The following is a 20880-nucleotide window of genomic DNA, read 5'->3' as shown; positions in this document are numbered from 1 at the left end:
CTACTCTACTACTACTACTACTATCCTACTACAGTAACATAGTAAATGACGGCAGATAACGACCTGCATGGTTCATCCAATCTGCCCAACAAGATAAACTCATTTTACATGGTATGTGATACTTTATATGTATACCCGAGTTTGATTTCTCCTTGCCTGTCTCAGGGCACTGAAAGTCTGCCCAGCGCTGTTCTTGAACTTTCCATATCCAGTTACGATCAGGGCGTAGACCGTAGAAGTCTGCCCACCACCGGTTTTGCTTCCCTATTACCGGCGTTGCCACCCAATCTCCGCTAAGATTCTGTAGATCCTTTCCTTCTAAACAGGATTCCTTTGTGTTTATCCCACAAATGTTTGAATTCCATTACCGTTTTCATCTCCACCACCTCCCGCGGGAGGGCATTCCACATATCTACCACCCTTTCTGTGAAAAAATACTTCCTGAGATTACTCCCGAGTCTGCCCCCCTTCAACCTCAATTCATTTTCTCTAGTTCTACCAGCTTCCCGTCTCCAGAAAAGGTTTGTTTGTGGATTAATACCTTTCAAATATTTGAACGTCTGTATCATGTCACCCATGTTTCTCCTTTCCTCCTAGGTGTACATGTTCAGGTCAGCAAGTCTCGTACAGTTTGCAACACAAACCCTATACTATTTTTGTAGCTTTTCTTTGCACCACTTCCAGTCTTTTTACATCTTTAGCAAGATACGGCCTCCAAAACTGAACACAATACTCCAAGTGGGGCCTCACCAATGACTTGTAGAGGGGCATCAACATCTCCTTTCTTCTACTGGTTAGACCCCTCTCTATGCAGCCTAGCATCGTTCTGGCCATGGCCATCGCCTTGTGACATTGTTTCTTCACCTTCATATCCTCTGACACCAACACCCCAAGATCTCTCTCCCGAGTCGAACTTACTAATCTCTCCCCTCCTATTCAGTATGTCTCTTTTGGGGTTTTGCACCCCAACTGCATCATTCTGCACATCTTGGCATTAAATTTTAACTCGCGTATACTGTGTTTTCTCAATCTCCAGTTTCTAAATCTATGAAATCATCCAATTCAAAAAGAAACCTTCCACTTAATTTATATACAGTTTTTCTAAAACACTATATATATAATGTGATTTGTGCTCAGTTCTCGGTGCATTACACTTGACCAAGGTCAAGATTCAAAGTTAGTAATGCCATCTTCCTGCCATCACAGCACAAGAGTCCAAGCCACCCTGCCTATGTGTCTATTGACCTTCATAGCAGTTCATCAAAAGGTACAAGCATGTAGATGATAAATTTTACTTAGTTTCAAAGGTGGTAGGCTCGCTTGTGTAGAAATGAATCTGTGGTCATGATTGTGCTAAATATACCCGGTCATGTGTAACACTTTAAGTCCTGTGAATTTAGTGATACCCAGTGGGAGTTTATCACTTCAGTTTATTCACGAGTCTTTTGTGGGGGACCAAATCAAAGGCTTTGCTGAAATCCAAGTAGATTACATCTAATGCACATCCTTCATCTAGTTCTTTGGTCACCCAGTCAAAGAAATCTTCGTTTGGCAAGATTTTCCTTTGGTAAAGCCATGTTGCCTCAGGTCCTGTAATGCGTTGGCTTCTAGAAAGTTAACTAGATCCTTTCTTTCAGCAGTGACTCCATTATTTTTCCTACCACCAACATGAGACTTACCGATCTGTAGTTTCCCACTTCTTCCCTGACTCCACTTTGGAAACGAGCAGATGTGGTCCACAAATCTTGTGGAACCTCTCCCGTCTCTAAAGATCTATTAAATAAATTTTCAGAGGTCTCGCCAGGACCTCCCTGAGCTCCCTCAGTATCCTGGGATCCCATCCTGCCCCATAGCTTTGTCCACCTTCAGATTCTCCAGCTGTTTATAAACTCTTTCTTCCGTAAACGGCGCAGTATCCATTCCATTCCCAGATAGTCCCTCGGCAGCCAACCGCGGTCCTTCACCAGGATTTTCCTCCGTGAACACTGAAGAGAAGTAATTGTTTAGCACATTTGCTTTATCTTCCTCACTCTCAACATAGCCATTCTCATTATCTTTCAGTCTTACAATTCTATGCCTATCTTTTCTTCTTTCTCCAATATATCTGAAAAAGGTCTTGTCACCTCTCTTTACATTTTTAGCCATTTTTTCTTCCGCTTGCGCTTTCGCTATCCATATTTCTCTCTTCGCTTCTTTGAGTTTAATCCGATAAACTTTTCCGTAATGTTCTCATTGCATTCTTTTGTATTTCTTGAACAAAGTCTCTTTTGCTCTTATTTTTTTAGCTACTTGTTTCGAGAACCATACAGACTTCCTGTTTCTCTTGCTTTTTGTTTACTTTCCTCGCATAAAGATCAGTTGCCATATTTATAGCAGCCTTTAGGTTTGACCACTGATTTTCCACTTCTACGCCTTCCCACACCAACAGCTCCTTCTTCAGGTATTCCCCCATTTTATCAAAATCAGTACATCTGATATACAGTACTTTGAGTTTTGTGCGTCCGCTCTCCGCCTTTGCCTTTATATCAAACCATATTGTGTGATGATCACTATTAACCCAGATGACAGAAGGGGACCCAGATGGTCCCTGAAGATTTCCAAGGATAAAGAAGAATTCTGCTATTGGGTTTATCTGGAGATGAACTGCCTACTAAGGACTTTTATATAATTAAAGGCTTAAACAGCACAGAAGAAACAGACTTAAGTGTTGTAACCTATTTTCTACTCTACTTCTTCCTGTATAAAATTGTTAAGCATTGCCTCGCTTTTGTCTGAAGACTCCAAGTTAAGGTAAAACCTTTTTGGTTCAGAGCGCAAATTCTGGCCTGGACTGTCCTCTTCAGAAAAAGAAGAGTGTGGAGTGAGTGGATTGTTTGTGCCAGTGCCTCCCAGCGCAAGCTGTTGCTGACCTTGATCCACCAACAAACTGTTAATTTTTACCAAAGTAGCCTGTCTTACACAGGATTACATAAATGGCGCCCGAATAAAAGGGCTTGATTGGATTTTTTTTTTTTTTGTACCATCGATTGTGAACGTATTTTTAAAAAATAAATCTTGATTATAACCACACAATACCAGAATAGGCACCAAAAAACAGTACAATGTGGTCATTTTCAATTTTTACCCCTCCCACCACCCCCTTCTAGTCAAGAAAATACAAAACATAAGGAAGAAGTGACGTAACTGACTGGGATGGCAGCTTAATCGCTTGGCTCCGCTGGGGCTAATAAAAATTAAAGCAATTCCCGAGACATTGCCAAGCCTGCCGGTGTCAGAGTGGAGAGGGAGAGGGCCCGGAGTCATGCCGCCAAAAAAGAGTTTGGAAAGATTTCGATACTCAGCGGAACAGAGCGAGAAACCGAAGCCGGATCCTGCGGGGCCAGGGTCGAAGGAAAAAAAGATGGGTTCGATCCCCTCTGATTCAGAAGAAGAGTATTGTAATGAAGGTTCAGAGGGCGCTGGTGAGATAACTAAGTCGGATGTGGTGGGCTGGTTCCAGGACTTGAAAGGAAACCTGGCGGGGGTACGCAAGGATGTACAAAACACACTGAAAGATATTAAAGCCAAAATTGGAGAATTGAGCACCCGAATAAGCAAGGTGGAAGACAGGATCGGTACTCTTAAAACCGATATAGGAAGGCTTCACAAAACTGTGACCATGGACACTACAGAAATACGACTGCTAAAAGAGCAGGTGGAAGACCTGGAAAACAGATCACGACAATGCGATTTGAGATTTAAAGGAATTCCGGAAATGGATATTTATAGTAATTGTGAGGCAGTAATACAAGAGCTTTGTTTGCATTTATTGAACCTAGATGGCGAGAACCAGCAGCCGGAACTCCAAATTCAGAGAGAGCATCGGGCTGCGGGCCCCCAACGAGACTCCACCCCGAGAGACATTGTGGTATGTTTTGCAGACTACCCCACCAAGGAGCAAATCTTAACTAAAGCAAGGCAGCAGAAAGCAATTCTTTGGAAAAATTGTAAGATTGGAGTGTACCAGGACTTGGCATGGATTACACTACAAAAATGTAGATTTTATCGAGAGGTCACGGAATTTATGAGATCAAAGGGGATCCGTTATAGGTGGCTCTTCCCATTTGCGGTGTGGCTAACTGTGGAAGGGAAATCGCGTAAAGTGAAGACCCTGGATGAAGCATGGTCAGCGTTGCGATCCCTGGGATGTATTGGGATTCCTGAACAGATAAAGCAACCGGTGGCCTCTATGACGCCCAGAGCGGATTTGGCATGGCAACTAGTGGTGGCTTGCGGGAAGAAATCATATAAACGTGTATCCTGAGTAATGTCTATTATTGAGGATCATCTGACGGTCTTTTAGAACATTGAGAACATTGTACAGATAAGAAGATACCAGCGAGTATCTTTTGCATGTGGGATAGATGTTGATTGGGGGGAGGGGTAGGAGGACTGGTGGGAGATTTGGAGGATGGGAAATGTTTGAAGGTCACAGGGAGGAGTTGACGAGGTTTTAATTATTCTGGGGCTCTTGAACAAACTGGACGGGCTGAAGATAGGACTCGAAATGGTGAACTGGATTAGGAACTGGTTGACGGACAGACGCCAGAGGGTGGTGGTAAATGGAATTCGCTCGGAGGAGGGAAAGGTGAGTAGTGGAGTGCCTCAGGGATCGGTGCTGGGACCGATTCTGTTCAATATATTTGTGAGTGACATTGCTGAAGGATTAGATGGTAAAGTTTGCCTTTTTGCGGATGATACTAAGATTTGTAACAGTGGACACCCGGGAGGGAGTGGAAAACATGAAAAAGGATCTGCGGAAGCTAGAAGAATGGTCTACGGTTTGGCAATTAAAATTCAATGCGAAGAAATGCAAAGTGATGCACTTAGGGAGTAGAAATCCACGGGAGACGTATGTGTTAGGCGGGGAGAGTCTGATAGGAACCGACGGGGAGAGGGATCTTGGGGTGATAGTATCTGAGGATCTGAAGGCGACGAAACAGTGTGACAAGGCGGTGGCCGTAAGTAGAAGGTTGCTAGGCTGTATAGAGAGGGGAGTGACCAGCAGAAGAAAAGAGGTTTTAATGCCCCTGTATAAGTCGTTGGTGAGGCTCCACCTGGAGTATTGGGTTCAGTTCTGGAGGCCGTATCTTGCTAAGGATGTAAAAAGAATTGAAGCAGTGCAAAGAAAAGCTACGAGAATGGTATGGGATTTGCGTTACAAGACGTATGAGGAGAGACATGCTGACCTGGACATGTATACCCTGGAGGAAAGGAGAAACGGGTGATATGATACAGACGTTCAAATATTTGAAAGGTATTAATCCGCAAACGAACCTTTTCAGGAGATGGGAAGGCGGTAGAACTAGAGGACATGAAATGAGATTGAAGGGGGGGGCAGACTCAAGAAAACTGTCAGGAAGTATTTTTTCATGGAGAGAGGGTGGATGCTTGGAATGCTCTCCCGCGGGAGGTGGTGGAGAGGAAAACGGTAACGGAATTCAAACATGCGTGGGATAAACATAAAGGAATCCTGTTCCGAGGGAATGGATCCTGAGAAGCTTAGCTGAGATTGGGTGGCAGAGCCGGTGGTGGGAGGTGGGGCTGGTGGTTGGGAGGCGAGGATATTGCTGGGCGGACTTATTCAGTTTGTCCCAGAGCCGGTGGTTGGGAGGCAGGGATAGTGCTGGGCAGACTTGTACGGTCTGTGCCCTGAAAATGACAGATACAAATCAAGGTAAGGTATACACAAAAAGTAGCACATATGAGTTTATCTTGTTGGGCAGACTGGATGGACCATGCAGGTCTTTTTCTGCCGTCATCTACTATGTTATATGTTACTATGTAAGAACCCAGTAATGGGGATGGGAGGATTGGAGGAATGCATGGATGGAGAAGAGGGGTTGAGTGTGTGGGGAGGAAGCAATGGAGGGTTCTATGTGGGGGGGGGGGGGTTGGGAATTGGTTCGGGGAAGTTCAAACCTCCAGGAGAGTGAGTCTATTCCTCTGGGGACGGCTTATCTGACTGGGCAGAGATCAGCAAATGGGAGGGGAAGGGAAGGGGTGGATGGGGGTGGGGATTGGGGTAAGGCGCAGGGGGGGACAAGATCATAAAAAAGGGGTTACTCAGAGGCCTACTTTTGGGAGCAATCTACTACTACTACTTATCATTTCTATAGCGCTACTAGACGTATGCAGCGCTGTACTCTTGAACATGAAGAGAGAGTCCCTGCTCGACAGAGCTTACAATCTAATTAGGACAGACAAACAGGACAAACAAGAGATAAGGGAATATTAAGGTGAGGATGATAAAATAAGGGTTCTGAACAAGTGAATAAGGGTTAGGAGTTAAAAGCAGCATCAAAAAGGTGGGCTTTTAGCTTAGATTTGAAGACGGCCAGAGATGGAGCTTGACGTACCGGCTCAGGAAGTCTATTCCAGGCATATGGTGCAGCAAGATAAAAGGAACGGAGTCTGGAGTTAGCGGTGGAGGAGAAGGGTGCAGATAAGAGAGATTTACCCAGTGAACGGAGTTCCCGGGGAGGAATGTAGGGAGAGATGAGAGTGGAGAGGTACTGAGGAGCTGCAGAGTGAATGCACTTATAGGTCAATAAGTGGAGTTTGAACTGTATGCGGAAACAGATAGGAAGCCAGTGAAGTGACTTGAGGAGAGGGCTAATATGACTACGACCCTGGCGGAATATTAATCGTGCAGCAGAATTTTTGAACAGATTGAAGAGGAGAGAGATGGCTAAGTGGGAGACCTGTGAGAAGCAAGTTGCAATAGTCTAAAAGCGAGAGGTGATAAGAGCGTGGATAAGGGTTCTGGTAGTGTGCTCAGAAAGGAAAGGGCGAATTTTGCTGATATAGAGAAAGAAACGACAGGTTTTAGCAGTCTGTTGAATATGTGCAGAGAAGGAGAGGGAGGAGTCGAAGATGACCCCAAGGTTACGAGCTGATGAGACAAGAAGGATGAGAGTGTTATCCACAGAAATAGAGAATGGGTGAGGAGGAGAGGTTGGTTTAGGGGGAAAGATAAGAAGCTCAGTCTTGGTCATGTTTAGTTTCAGATGGCACTGAGACATCCAGGCAGCAATGTCAGACAGGCAGGCTGATACTTTGGCCTGCGTTTCAGCTGAGATTTCTGGTGTGGAGAGGTAGATCTGGGAGTTATCAGCGTAAAGATGATACTGAAAACCATGGGATGAGATCAGAGTACCAAGGGAAGAAGTATAGATGGAGAAGAGAAGAGGTCCCAGGACAGATCCCTGAGGTACACCAACTGACAGTGGGATAGAAGTAGAAGAGGATCCACTAGAGTATACACTAACGGTACGCTGGGAGAGATAAGAAGAAAACCAGGAAAGAACAGAGCCCTGAAATCCAAGTGAGGACAGCGTATCAAGGAGTAGGTTGTGGTCAACAGTGTCAAAAGCAGCAGATAGATCGAGAAGGATGAGGATAGAATAGAGACCTTTGGATCTGGCTGGGAACAGATCATTGGAGACTTTAGCAAGCGTTATTTCAGTTGAATGAAGGGGCGAAAGCCAGATTGAAGTGGATCAAGAATAGCTTGAGTTGAAAGAAAGTCAAGGCAACGGCGGAGGGAAGGGGGGAGGACAGGGGAATCACTTTTGTTGTGGACTTGGAATGTAAATGGGCTCAATAATCAGGGGAAGCGCAGTATGGTATTTATGGAGTTGAACAGACTGAAGTGGGATGTGACATTTTTCCAAGAAATGCATTTGAGACTGCGAGATGCCCATATGTTGTGCCATAGGCCTTTTCAGGAAATAATAGTTCATCAGGGAGCAGGAGCCAAGTGGACTGGGGGAGTGGCTATTCTAATTAGACAAAGTTGTGGGTTTGTTATACAGCAGGAGTTTAGGGACTCAAGTGGAAGATGTGTGGCCCTAAGAGGAGCATTGCAGGGCAAGGATCTTACACTGATCAATTTATATGTCCCGAATACGGGTCAGAGGAGATTGTTCCAAACCCTGTTAGGGGAGATCCAAGGATTTGTCAGGGGACAGGTGGTGGTGGGTGGCGATTTTAATGTCGCCCCTGATGCACGTCTGGATCATTCCACCGGGGGGGGGGGGGCAGCATAGCGGCCCTAGTCGCAAAGCACTGTTGCATTTTTTACGGGCCCTGGAGGTGGTAAATTGCTGGAGGCTGTTACATGGAGTGCAGCGTAATTACACTTTTTACTCCCATGTGGTGCAATCCTATACTCATATAGATGGGTTATGGGTCCACCGAAATGGCTGCCATATGGTAGAGGAGGCTGAGATTAGGACCATTCAAATTTCGGATCATGCTCCAATGTGGGTTAGGCTTACAGGGTTGGGTCACATCAAGCGGCTGGGCTATTGTAGACTCAATGAATCACTACTGGGGGATGAGAAAGTGAGGGAAGAGATTAAGCTCAATATACAAGAATTTCGCCACTTTAATGATAATTGGGAGGTAATGGATGGGGTATTATGGGATGTATTGAAGGCAGTGGTGAGGGGGGGCCCTGATCAAGTGGGGGGCATGAAAGAAAAGGGAAAAGGGGCAGCACTCACTTTCCCTACGCACACAATTATTGCGATTAGAAAACCAGCATAAACGGAACCCTACACCACAGATATGGGAGGATCTTAAAAAAGTGAAAGGGGAAATAGCGCAATTGCAGATGGTTGAAGTTGATTTTATGAGAACTTGAAATATTTTGAATTTGCTAATAAATCAAGTGCAATGTTGGCCCGCTATCTACGGGCTAGGAGAGTGAGGTCTCTTATTCAAAAGATGAGGGATAGCAGGGGAGGCTGGCAATATGCCGACTCCGAAATTGCAAAATGCTTTCTGAAATATTATCAAGATTTATACAGCGCCCCCAATGGTGAATCGGCTGTGGAGATACTCACTATTTGGATAATATTCCATTAAAACATCTGAATGATTCAGAGCACAGCTAGAGGAACTCATTAGACTGGGAGAGGTGCAAGGGGTAATAAAAAGGCTCTCAAATGGTAAGGCTCCTGGGTTTGCCGGATACTCGGCAAGGTTTTACAAGTGCTTTGTGGAGTTGCTGGGGGATCTGTTGGTACGGGTGGATAATGGAGCGCTGGCAGGCAATGGGTTACCATTGTCCATGTCTGAGGCTGGGGTGATGGTCCTGCCTAAACCTGGGAAAGACCCCACTGTATGTGGATCATATAGACCTATCTCACTTTTGAATGTTGATGCAAAGATTTTGGCTAAGATCTTGGCTAACAGATTGGCTAGGGTATTGCTGAAGTTGATTCATATAGATCAATCCGGGTTTATCCCAAAGAGACAGGTAGGAGATAACATTAGACGTACTTAGTGGTGTGCTGGCAGAGGAGAGATAAAATTGTTAAAGGCCAGGTTTGGTGAAAGAAGTTAATGAAGAAAAAATAGAGCTATGTTTCTTTTTGTTAAATGTTTGAGTTTCTTCTATGCTTTATTACATGAACTGCACAGACCCAGCAGCTAACAGCAGTGGAGCACCTGACTGCATAATAAAGGGATAAAAGACTTTAAAGACTGTGTCCTTGTAATAAAGGATATATACATAAATGGGCAGTGATAGGGCTTAATCCTGTGGCTCTAGTACTTAGTGTATAATAAAATATTAAAAACAATTTGTTATAAAATATTATAAATAAAAATAAAAACATGTTTGAACAAAATTTTATTTTCTTCCATCCCTCTAGTGTGTTTGAGTAATTTAATGTCCCCATTTCTATTTCAAGTATACTTGATTAAACAGTATAATATAGATGTATGTAAGCATTCTTTTCCTTTCAGATACATTTTGAAAGACTATACTACTCAATATTTAATGGGTCCCCACCCTTCCAGGTGCACCATTCATTTAAAGGAGCAACTTAATGCATTGAGCCCCTCATGATCAAAAGCAAATGCCGGCACTAGAGGCTGTTAGCGCCATACTAGCGCCGGCGTTTGCTAGCCTCGCATGATCAGAGCCCTCGAGCGCGTGAAACAACGCACTCAAGGGCTCGTAGCGCAAGTAGCATGCCAAATGCATGCTAAACAGGGCATTAGGTATTCCTCCCCAATGATCAATGGCCAGTGCGCCAAAATTTGGGTCGCTGGCCTCGGCAAACCCTACGCCAACTCTGAGCTGGCGTTAGGGTTTGCCGAACATTGGGGAGGAATGGTGAGCCCTGTCCAGCATCTAGATGCATGCTGGCAGGCCCCCGTTTCCCCCCCCCCCCCAAAAGCATATGCCAACAGGGGGGTTGGAGGTCCGGTGGACCTCTGGTCCCCCCGACGATCCCACCCACACCCAGGTTCAGGGAGGGCTGGAGATCCAGTGGGTCTCCAGCCCCCCAAACCCCCAGAAAATGTCCATTGGCCACCGGCCAAACCCTCTCCCCCCCCCCCCCCCAGCGAGCGCCGGGGGGGGGGGGGGCTGGAGGTCCGGTGGACCTCCGGCCCACCCCGACTCCCCCCCACCCCCTCCAGCGTTGACTACCAAATTCCATGGTGGTCCAGCAGTAGTAGTAAAAGAGACACACACCCCTCCCGGCCCCCCTACCTTGGTTGGAGGAGGGAGGTAGCCTGCCTCCCTCCTCTTCCATGGGTGACGCCGCCGCAAAATGGCGGCGCCCAGCTCCACCCAGTGCATCCTGGGGTCTGTAGCCCCGCCTAGTGCATCCCAGGATGCACTGGGCGGAGCTGGGTGCCGCCATTTTGCGGTGGCGTCACCCATGGAAGAGGAGGGAGGCAGGCTTACCTCCCTCCTCCAAACAAGGTAGGGGGGCCGTGGGGGGTCTCTTTTACTGGTACTGCTGGACTACCAGGGAATTCGGTAGCCAACGCTGGAGGGGGGTGGGCCCCCCCCCCCCCCCCCCCCGTCGCTCGCTGTGTGGGAGGGTGGAAGAGGGTTTGGCCGGTGGCCAATGGACATTTTCTGGGGGTTTGGGGGGCTGGAGACCCACCGGATCTCCAGCCCTCCCTGAACCTGGGGGGGGGGGTATCGTAGGGGGGTGGGCAGGAGATCCACCGGACCTCCAGCCCCCGTTGCTCGGGCCTCGGGGCAGGGTGTTTGACAGGTTTGGGCTTTTGACAGCCCAGACCTGTCAAACAAGTGCAGGAGGATTGTGCTGAGCTCATGCTCGGCACAATTCGCCCGCACTTCTACCCGATGATGAGAGATAATTGCGCTGCTTAAATTTGCATGCATTATTTCTGATCATCTGTGCAGTAAAGCCCCACGCTGTTCCAGTGCTATTTTTAGAGCGCTGTTTGGATCAGCGCGGGGCTTTGATCATCTGCCTGTGAATGTTGGGTTGCTAGTTTCCTAGTTGTCCTATTGTTCTACAAGATTAACTACTACTACTTATCATTTCTATAGCGGTACAAAACGTACGCAGCACTGTACATTTGAACATGAAGAGACAGTTCCTGCTCGAAAGAGCTTACAATCGAATTAGAGCTAGAGGTTAATAAAATGAGTAGGGGGCTGCCACCAGCAGTAGATGTTCACACTGAATAAAGGAAATGTGTTATGATCTCTCTTAATATGAGGTAGGGCTGCACTGTACGCCACTCAGACTTCCAGCTCTAAACAAATTTCTGCTAATCAGATACTCTGTGTACTTAGCCACATGTCTTCAACAGTCCATGTAACACCATTGGCTTGGCTCCATTTCTGAATACCTCGATGGATTCTCTCCTGTCAGTGGTCTCAAGCCACGGGGCTGTTCACAACATCCTCCTGCCAGAATTCTGCATGACTGCAGATAACAGCATTTACGCAGAATTCCACAGTCGCGCAAAATTCACAATTTCTCTGCAGAATGCTATCTGTCCAGCCACCCTACCTGAGCACTGATCGCCCTGGTGGTCTAGTGGCCTCTTCGGGGACAGGCAAGAATCTCTCTGTTTCCTGCCCCGCTGCTCTCTCACTGGTACTGTGCTTTTTCAAAATGGCCACCGAGACTTCAAGCGGTAATCTCATGAGATTACCATTTGAAGTGTCAAGGCCATTTGGAAAAAGCATGGCACCAGTGAGAGAGCGGCAGCAACAGGGCAGGAAATAGTGGGGTTCTTTCCTACCCCTGAAAAGAGGTTCTCCCACTGCAGTCCTCCTACCTGACTGGTGAGAGCAGGGGTGGCTGGAGGGAGGGAGGGAGGGGCTCTAAAAAAAAGGGGGAGGGATTCTGTGGGTGGGAGGGAGGGGGCTGCAAAAATTTGAAAATTCCGTGCACAGAATTTTGCAGAATTTGCAACCTTTGTGGTCAAGAATTTTAATTTTTTTTGGTGCAGAATTCCAGCAGGAGTAACAACTGCACCACTCTCTACAGTGATGGATGGTTCTGTAGCATCTCACCCGGGGTCTTCTGTTTCAGCTCCCTCCACATTAGAGTTCTCACCATGGATACCACCATAGTAGGTTGGGTACGCAATGGATTTCGTAGACAGGATTCTTGGTCTCCATGAGAGAAACAGCATCATGTCAATTTCTTGGGAATTTATGAGCAGTCTGGACCACCCTCAAAACTTTCCAGGACTGCCTGCTTAATCAGTTAGTTCTCATTTACACAGACACCAGGTTGCAATGTATTATCTGAACAAACAAGGGCGAACAGATTCTTTTCTCCTCTGTCAACAAGCAATCCAAATATGGACTTGGCAACTTTTAAAAACAATTTGTATAAGGGCCATTTACCTAGCCGGCAACAGAATGCTGTGGCGGACAAATTAAACACAGTCCTTCAGCTTCACAAGTGGTCCCTTAGCATGCCTGTGGCTCGTCGAATCTTCCAGCAGTGGGAGGCCTCTTTGCTTCTCAGAACAACAAGCTTCTCCAATTCAGCTCCAGGCGCTATGCTCCCAACCGTGTAGCTCCGGATGCCTTCCTTCTTCATTGAGGAACAAATCTTCTATATGCCTGCCTCTCAAAGGGAAAACTCTTCTCAAGCTACATCAGGACCAAGGGACCATGATTGTAATTGCTTCATACTGGCCACGACAGACCTGGGTCCCTCTCCTAGAGTTGTCGTCCAAGGAACCGTTGAGGTTAGATCCCTTTCCAACCCTGATAACAGAATGAGAAGTCCCTCCTGCATCCAGACCCCTGCTCTCTAGCTCTGTGTGGTTCTTGGCAGCATAGACTTAGCATCTTCCAGACGAAGTAGTGTAGGATACTCCTAATCTCTAAGCCTTCTACATAGAAATGTTACCGTTTAAAATGGAGAAGATTTTCCCTCTAGTGTATAGCCAGAGCACTCGACCCTACTATATGCTCTCTTCCCTTATGGAGTACCTCCTCCATCTTTCTAATTCTGGCCTCAAAACTAACTGAGAGTACACTTGAGTGCTTACCGCTCAAAGGCTGATAATAAACCAGTTTCTGTTCATCCCTGGATAGTCACATTCACAAAAGGTTTATTTCATACCAAACCTCCTATCAAACCACCTCCGGTAGCATGGAATCTTAATGTCATCGTCACAGCTGTCTTGACATCTCCATTTGAACCACTCCATTCCTGTTCTCTGAAATTCCTCACTTTGAAAGTACTGTTCTTAATAGCACTTACTTCTTCCAGAAGAGTAAACGAACTTCAAGCTGTTGTGACAGACCTGTCTTACACCAGGTTCTACCATATCAGAGCTCTCTGGACCCACCCCAAATTCCTCCCTAAAGTGGTAATGGAGTTCCACCATGATCAGTCCATTATACTTCCTGTTTTCTTCCTTAAAACCACACTCTCATCCTGGAGAAGCAGCAATGGATACCTTAGACTGCAGGCATACTCTAACGTATTATCTGGAGCATACTAAACCAACAGTGGCCAATCCAGGTCAGAAGTACCTGGCAAGCTCCCAAAACATACAATACATTTTATGCTGCTTATCCTAGAAATAATGGTTTATGGACTTTTCCTTTAGGAAGTCATCCAAGCCATTTTTAAACCCCATTAATCTAACTGCTTTTACTATATTGTCTGGCAACGAAATCCAGAGTTTTATCACACATTGAGTGAAGAAATATTTTCTCCGATTGCATTTTAAATTTACTACTTTGTAGCTTCATTGCGTGCCCCCTATTCCTAGTATTTTTGGAAAGAGTAAAAAAGCGATTCATGTCTACCCTTTCCACTTCACTCATTATTTTATAGACCTCTATCATATCTCCCCTCAGCTGCCTTTTCTCCAAGCTGAAGAGCCCTAGCCACTTTAGCCTTTCCTCATATGGAAGTCGCCCCATCCCCTTTATCATTGTCATCGCGCTTCTCTGTACCTTTTCTAATTCCACTAGATCTGTTTTGAGATGCGGTGACCAGTATTGAACACAATATTCAAGACTGGCCTAGTGGTTAGGGTGGTGGACTTTGGTCCTGGGGAACTGAGGAAATGAGTTCAATTCCCACTTCAGGCACAGGCAGCTCCTTGTGACTCTGGGCAAGTTACTTAACCCTCCATTGCCCCAAGTAAGCCGCATTGAGCCTGCCATGAGTGTGAAAGCGCGGGGTACAAATGTAACAAAAATAAAATAGATACTATTGGAGATTCTACATGGAATGTTGCTACTATTGGAGATTCTACATGGAATGTTGCTATTCCACTAGCAACATTCCATGTAGAAGGCTGCGCAGGCTTCTGTTTCTGTGAGTCTGACGTCCTGCACGTACGTGCAGGACGTCAGACTCACAGAAGCAGAAGCCTGCGCGGCCACATTGGTGATCTGCAAGGGCCGACTTCTACATGGAATGTTGCTAGTGGAATAGCAACATTCCATGTAGAATCTCAAATAGTAGCAACAGTGGAGGAGTGGCCTAGTGGTTAGGGTGGTGGACTTTGATCCTGGGGAACTGAGGAACTGAGTTTGATTCCCACTTCAAGCACAGGCAGCTCCTTGTGACTCTGGGCAAGTCACTTAACCCTCCATTGCCCCATGTAAGCCGCATTGAGCCTGCCATGAGTGGGAAAGAGCAGGGTACAAATGTAACAAAAACAAAACTATGGAGTGATGCAAAGGCATTGTAACTCCCTCATTTTTGTTTTCCATTACTTTTCCATTCCATTCCCCTTAAGAGCCACAGAACTCTATTTAAAATTTAAGCCGGTAACAGCTTTAAAAAAAAAAAAGAGAGAGAGAAACATGTTTCTCATAGTTGCTATTCAGCTCTCTCTTCAGATCCTGTTATAAATTACCTTTTTTCTAATTTTGGTATGTTGGATGTTTGCTGTTGCTGTACCAATCCTGGTACCTTGCAGTCCCTTTTTGTTTTTCTGTGCTATGAACTTAGTTAGTCATGTTTTATGGCTATCGTAGACATTAGCAGTAACATATGAACCGCCCATAACATTATTGTATGCTAAAGAACGCAACAGTGTTTGTTGCTGAGCAAACAGAAGTTTAAAAAATAAAAATCATGTGAATACTTGACTTTTCTTGAGCTGGGGTATCTTGCAATGCTGCACAGCTCTGAAACTTCCTCATGTTCTTCAGATTTCGGCTTCATTCTGAAGCTGAGCGCAGCTCATCGCCTTTGTATTTTCTATGGCTGAGCTGCTTGTCTCAACATCTCTTTGTATTGCACTCCTACAGTAGTTGGCTACTATGCAGCCTAATTTAATGGGCTGTCAGCCTGTGTCATTATAAACTTTGAGGCAAGATTCTCCCATAAGGCATCCCTACAGCGATTTATTGTGTGGCTCAGCTTCCATATTTCTCAGTTGTGTGATGCAGCATCAACAGCACTCTCCTGGAGCGGAGAAGTAGCCTAGTGGTTAGTGCAGCGGACTTTGATCCTGGGGAACTGAGTTGGATTCCCACTGCAGCTCCTTGTGACTCTGGGCAAGTCACTTAATCCTCCATTGCCCCTGGTACAAAATAAGTACCTGAATATATGTAAACTGCTTTGAATGTAGTTGCAAAAACCTCAGAAAGGCGGTATATCAAGTCCCATTTCCCTTTCCCCAGTTTGACATCACAATATCAGAAGTGAGCCAAGTATCGGGCAATCAAGCCATTGTGACATCACTGATGAGGTTGGCTCTTATTGGTGCAACGAGTTGAGGAGTAGCCTAGTGGTTAGTGCAGTGGACTTTGATCCTGGGGAACTGAGTTCCATTCCCACTGCAGCTCCTTGTGACTCTGGGCAAGTCACTTAACCCTCCATTGCCCCTGGTACACATAAGTACCTGACTATACTATGTAAACCGCTTTGAATGTAGTTGCAAAAACCTCAGAAAGGCGGTATATCAAGTCCCATTTCCCTTTCCCCAGTTTGACATCACAATATCAGAAGTGAGCCAAGTATCGGGCAATCAAGCCATTGTGACATCACTGATGAGGTTGGCTCTTATTGGTGGAACGAGTTGAGGAGTAGCCTAGTGGTTAGTGCAGTGGACTTTGATCCTGGGGAACTGAGTTGGATTCCCACTGCAGCTCCTTGTGACTCTGGGCAAGTCACTTAACCCTCCATTGCCCCTGGTACACATAAGTACCTGACTATACTATGTAAACCGCTTTGAATGTAGTTGCAAAAACCACAGAAAGGCGGTATATCAAGTCCCATTTCCCTTTCCCTTGGATTGTTTGGCCTATAGCTACTTAGAATGGCTTCAGAGGCAGCCAGCTCCAGAGGTGGCAGCAGCCATATCTGTAGCATAACTTTGACAATGGTGAGTTGATTTGCACAGCATCGTCTGAAAGTTGCTGCATTGTTCGCCTTGATAGCAGTTGTACTTGCACAGTTTTACTTGACCGTGGGGCTCATTTTCAAAGCACTTAGACTTACAAAGTTTACTATGGAACTTTGTGCTTTTATTTATTTGTTACATTTGTATCCCGCATTTTCCCACCTATTTGCAGGCTCAAATATGCCTCTGTTTCTCCTACATAGCATAGTTGCTTCAGGAAGGCACAGTTTTTGCAGTGGCACAGGGCTGTGTGACATGGTTTCAGCAGCATCTTCCTGTATGACGCATCTTCTGCAGCACACAATTTGTGTGGAACACCTACAGCAGCAACAGCCTCCTGCATTTGGAAATAGCAGACAACTTTGTCACAGTTTAAGCAGATGCCAGTTACTTGGAACAGCTTGGTGTCGGCAGCTAGCTGCAGGGCACAGCTTCAGCAACAGCCTACTGAATGGTGCAGCAACATCTGTGATGTGGCACAACTTCAGCAGCAGTCAGTGAGATGGCACAACCCAGACGGTGACAGTCTATGGCACACCGTATCTTCAGCAGTAGCAGTCACTACTACTTGTGAGCGGAGGTTTCGGGCGGGAACGTAAGGGACTCAGGACACATACTCAGCGTCACCAGTTTCCTGCGTGGCGCAGGATGCATATCGTCAGTTCACTGCATTCAGGTATTCAGCAGCCTGGCATAATGTCAGGTACGGCTGTCAGCAACATGGCTGAGCATCACCGACACAAGTTACCTGCCTGATACGGTTTAATTGCCAGCTGGCTGCATAGTACTCTTTAAACAATAACATTCTCTTATATCACTGCTTCTCTAGCAGCCAGCTGTGGGTTACAGCTTCGGTAGGACCTGGAGGCTAGTTTGAGCTTCTGCAGAAGCTGGATGTTGGTGCTGTTGCAGTATGGTCCAATTATTTCAGCTCAGCTGTTTCAGCGAACAGCTGAGGGTTTAGCTTCAGCAGCTCATGGTGCTAAGGCACAAATGACCAGTTTTTCACTACACGGTGGCTTCTTTTATGACATGCTGGCAGCAGTCAGTTCTATGAACCAGCTGCATTTGGTCATCCTTGGGAGCGCTGCTTCATTGGCAGCTAGTTCTTGGGTTTTCCTATAGCAATAGTCCAACTTTATGGAGCAGTTACAGTGCTGGACCTTTCTATAGCTATGGCAGTATTCAGCTCTAGGCTTCTGTTATAGCACAGCCAGTTCTGTGTTTCATCTTCACTGGTCCTCAGCTGGTGACACACTTTCTGCAACAAGTGCTTTTTTTTTTTTTTTTTTGCTACAGTTATGAAAGCACTCAGCTGTATGGCACAATTTCAGCATTTCCCAGCTATATTTAACCAGCAGTGTCCTGAGGTGTGACAGCTGCCAGTATGCCACATATCCCACAGTACACTACAGGGTGAGGGGGTATTTAGAGGCTGGAGAACTCTGTGACAGCGCTGCTCCTCCAGCACCCAGTGGTTAGCTCACATGTACTTAATAGCCATAGGAAGTAACTGCACAGGTTGCCTGTAAGATTCTGCTGTTATATCCAGTAGTTGAATTTACTTCTGCGGCCCAAACGCATATCCAAGAAGGTATTTTTTAAACTGAAACAATTGAGGCTAGTACAGGCTTATTTTATCCCTGATAATTTTAAGGTGTACAATTATTGCTTCTGACACAATTAGATTACTGCATCTCATTGTATATAGGAATTAGAAGCAGGTGCAAAGGTTGCAACTGCTTCAAAATACAGCGGCTAGGCTCATATTTTGAAAAGCTAAATATGATTGTGTATCCCCTATTGATCGAGTTGCATTGGCTTCCCATAAGGGCAAGAATAATATCTGACCTGATTTCTTTTAATTATGTTACTGGGAGCAGGTAGAGAACAACATACTTTTATATTGAGCGCTCTTTTTTTTTTTTTTGAGAAATTAACTTTAAAGTTATTCTAGAAAGGTATATAATATTTCACATGGTGAAATGTTGGAATCTGCTTCTAGCATACACTAGGACATCTGTATCCTATGTTGTTTTTTGGAAATGACTAAAATATTATTTGTTTCCAGAATTTTTGTTATAACTAGATTTTTTTAAGCTTAGATCTGACATTTATGTGTGTGGTTAAACCCGCTGTGAACCTAAATTTAGGGAGAGTAGCAGGCAGTGGCATAGCCAGAAGGCAATTTTTGGGTGGGCCAACAGGTTGGATGGGTGGGCACTAGAGTTGCCAATTTTTTTGAAAGAGAAAAAAAAACAGCAAACCTGATGCACCCATGCTCTGTCCCTACCCCACTCCCCATAACTTCAATGAGGGTTGCAGTGCAGGCTTCAGTGGCTGCAGGCCAATTTAGAGCTAAGGGAAGTACAATAGACTGCACTATTCAGCCCCACTGAGCCATGGTCCTCCAACACATATATGGTATTGAAGCCAAACACATTCTGCATCCAGAGAACCTCCTGACCCTCCACCAACAATGGATACAGAGCACAGCAAGGACAATTCTCCATAAAACTCATCATATAAAGAAATTTTGTTTTCTAGTGTAATCTCAATTACAGACATATTATAAATTAACTTTAAAAAAATCTATAAAACAAAAGTCACTCAGAACCTTGAGCAAATCTACCATGCCAACACTAACTTCCAAAAACAAAGATCCTACCTATGAAAAAGAAGTGCCTTAAATATTATAGTAGGGCCCTACAATACAAATACATTTATCAGGAAAGCTGAACAAGCCAAATTACTACAGAATGCTACATGGAAACTTCATACTAACAGAATACCTCAGTCACACACACAAGACACAAATGCCAAATACAGAATAAGTGACCACAAACTCTAGAAATATAAATTAAATGGAAACCCCAAGAAACTAGACCTTGCATGTAGTACACCACCAGAGAAACAAGAAAGAAAGGCATTTGCTCCTGTGCAAAATATAAAGATGGCACATGCCAGGGATGGTGTTAGGGGTTGGTTCCTTGGCCAGAGAAAGCCTGCATGCTGGAAGCTGAAGGCGCAGCCTGGTAATGGACTTTGGGGTCCTTTCCTAGATTTCTGTCCTGGACCCCAGCCATGTTTACCATCAACTTTGGCAAGATGTACATTCCAAATCCAACATATATTCACAACATTGAAAATAAAATATTTTTTTATACCTTTTTGTTGTCTGGTCATTTTTTCTCAAATCATATTGGTCCCAGTCTCTGGTTTCTGCTTCCCTCTGTCTTCTCTTAACTCACTTGCCAGGGTCTCCTATTTGACATTTCTTCTTTCTTCATGTCCATCATCCATCTCCCATCTCTGTTTTCCTATATTTCCTTGTTCATTATCTCCCCTGTGTTCATATCCCCTCATCCATCATCAATCCTCTGTGCACCTATGCACCCCATGCCCAGCATATCCCTTCTGCGTTCCTATTCTCTCCCTTGTCTGGTATCTCCCCCCCCCCCCCCCCCCCCAGTGTCCATATACCCCCCTCTCCAGTGTCCAGCATTTTATCTCTATTCCATATCCCCGTCCCCCACCCCCCCTTGGTCAGGCATTACCCCTCTGTGCCCATGTGCTATCCCCATACAGCATCTCACATTTGTGTCCCTGTCCCCATGCTCTCACCTAATGCCCATCATCTCCCTTCTGTATCTGTATACTTCGCTATGTCCCCTTTCTCCCTCCTCCACACCAATGTGTCCCTCTCCTCTCTGATCCCACCCCCCAACCAGCTTCTCTTCCTCTCTTTCCTTCCCCTTATGCATCTGGCTCTTTCTCCCTGCATCTCTCTCCCTTCCCTCTGCATATCATCATCTGCATATCCAGCACCTCTCCTTCTGCCCCCCCCCCCCCACACACATCCAGCATCTCTCTCCCTTTCATCCAGCCCCCCTACATGTTCAGCACCTCTTTCCCTTTCATCCAGCCCCCATACATGTCCAGCACCTCTCCCCTTCACTTCAACCCTCTGCATATCCAGCACTTCTCCCCTTTCCCTCCATCCCCCCTGCATATCCAGCACCTCTCCCCTTCCTTCCACCCCCCCTATATATCCAAAACCTCTCCCCTTCCCTCCAACCTCCCCTCTGCAAATCCAAAACCTCTCCCCTTCCTTCCAACCTCCCCTCTGCAAAACCCCAAACCTCTTTCCTTCCTTCCAACCTCCCCTCTGCAAATCCCAAAACCTCTCTCCTTCCTTCCAACCTCCCC

At 45.7% G+C, this 20880-nt stretch overlaps 1 protein-coding gene across 2 annotated transcripts in view; it reads left to right on the top strand.

Moving 5' to 3' along the window:
• The window catches only part of PLEKHB1 (pleckstrin homology domain containing B1), a 158281-nt gene that overhangs the window by 1069 nt on the left and 136332 nt on the right, over positions 1-20880 (top strand). The gene's annotated exons all lie outside the window — the stretch shown is intronic.

This window comes from Microcaecilia unicolor, chromosome 4 (genome assembly GCF_901765095.1).
Source record: "Microcaecilia unicolor chromosome 4, aMicUni1.1, whole genome shotgun sequence".
Lineage (NCBI taxonomy): Eukaryota > Metazoa > Chordata > Amphibia > Gymnophiona > Siphonopidae > Microcaecilia > Microcaecilia unicolor.
This window is presented reverse-complemented; position numbering and strand designations above follow the sequence as displayed.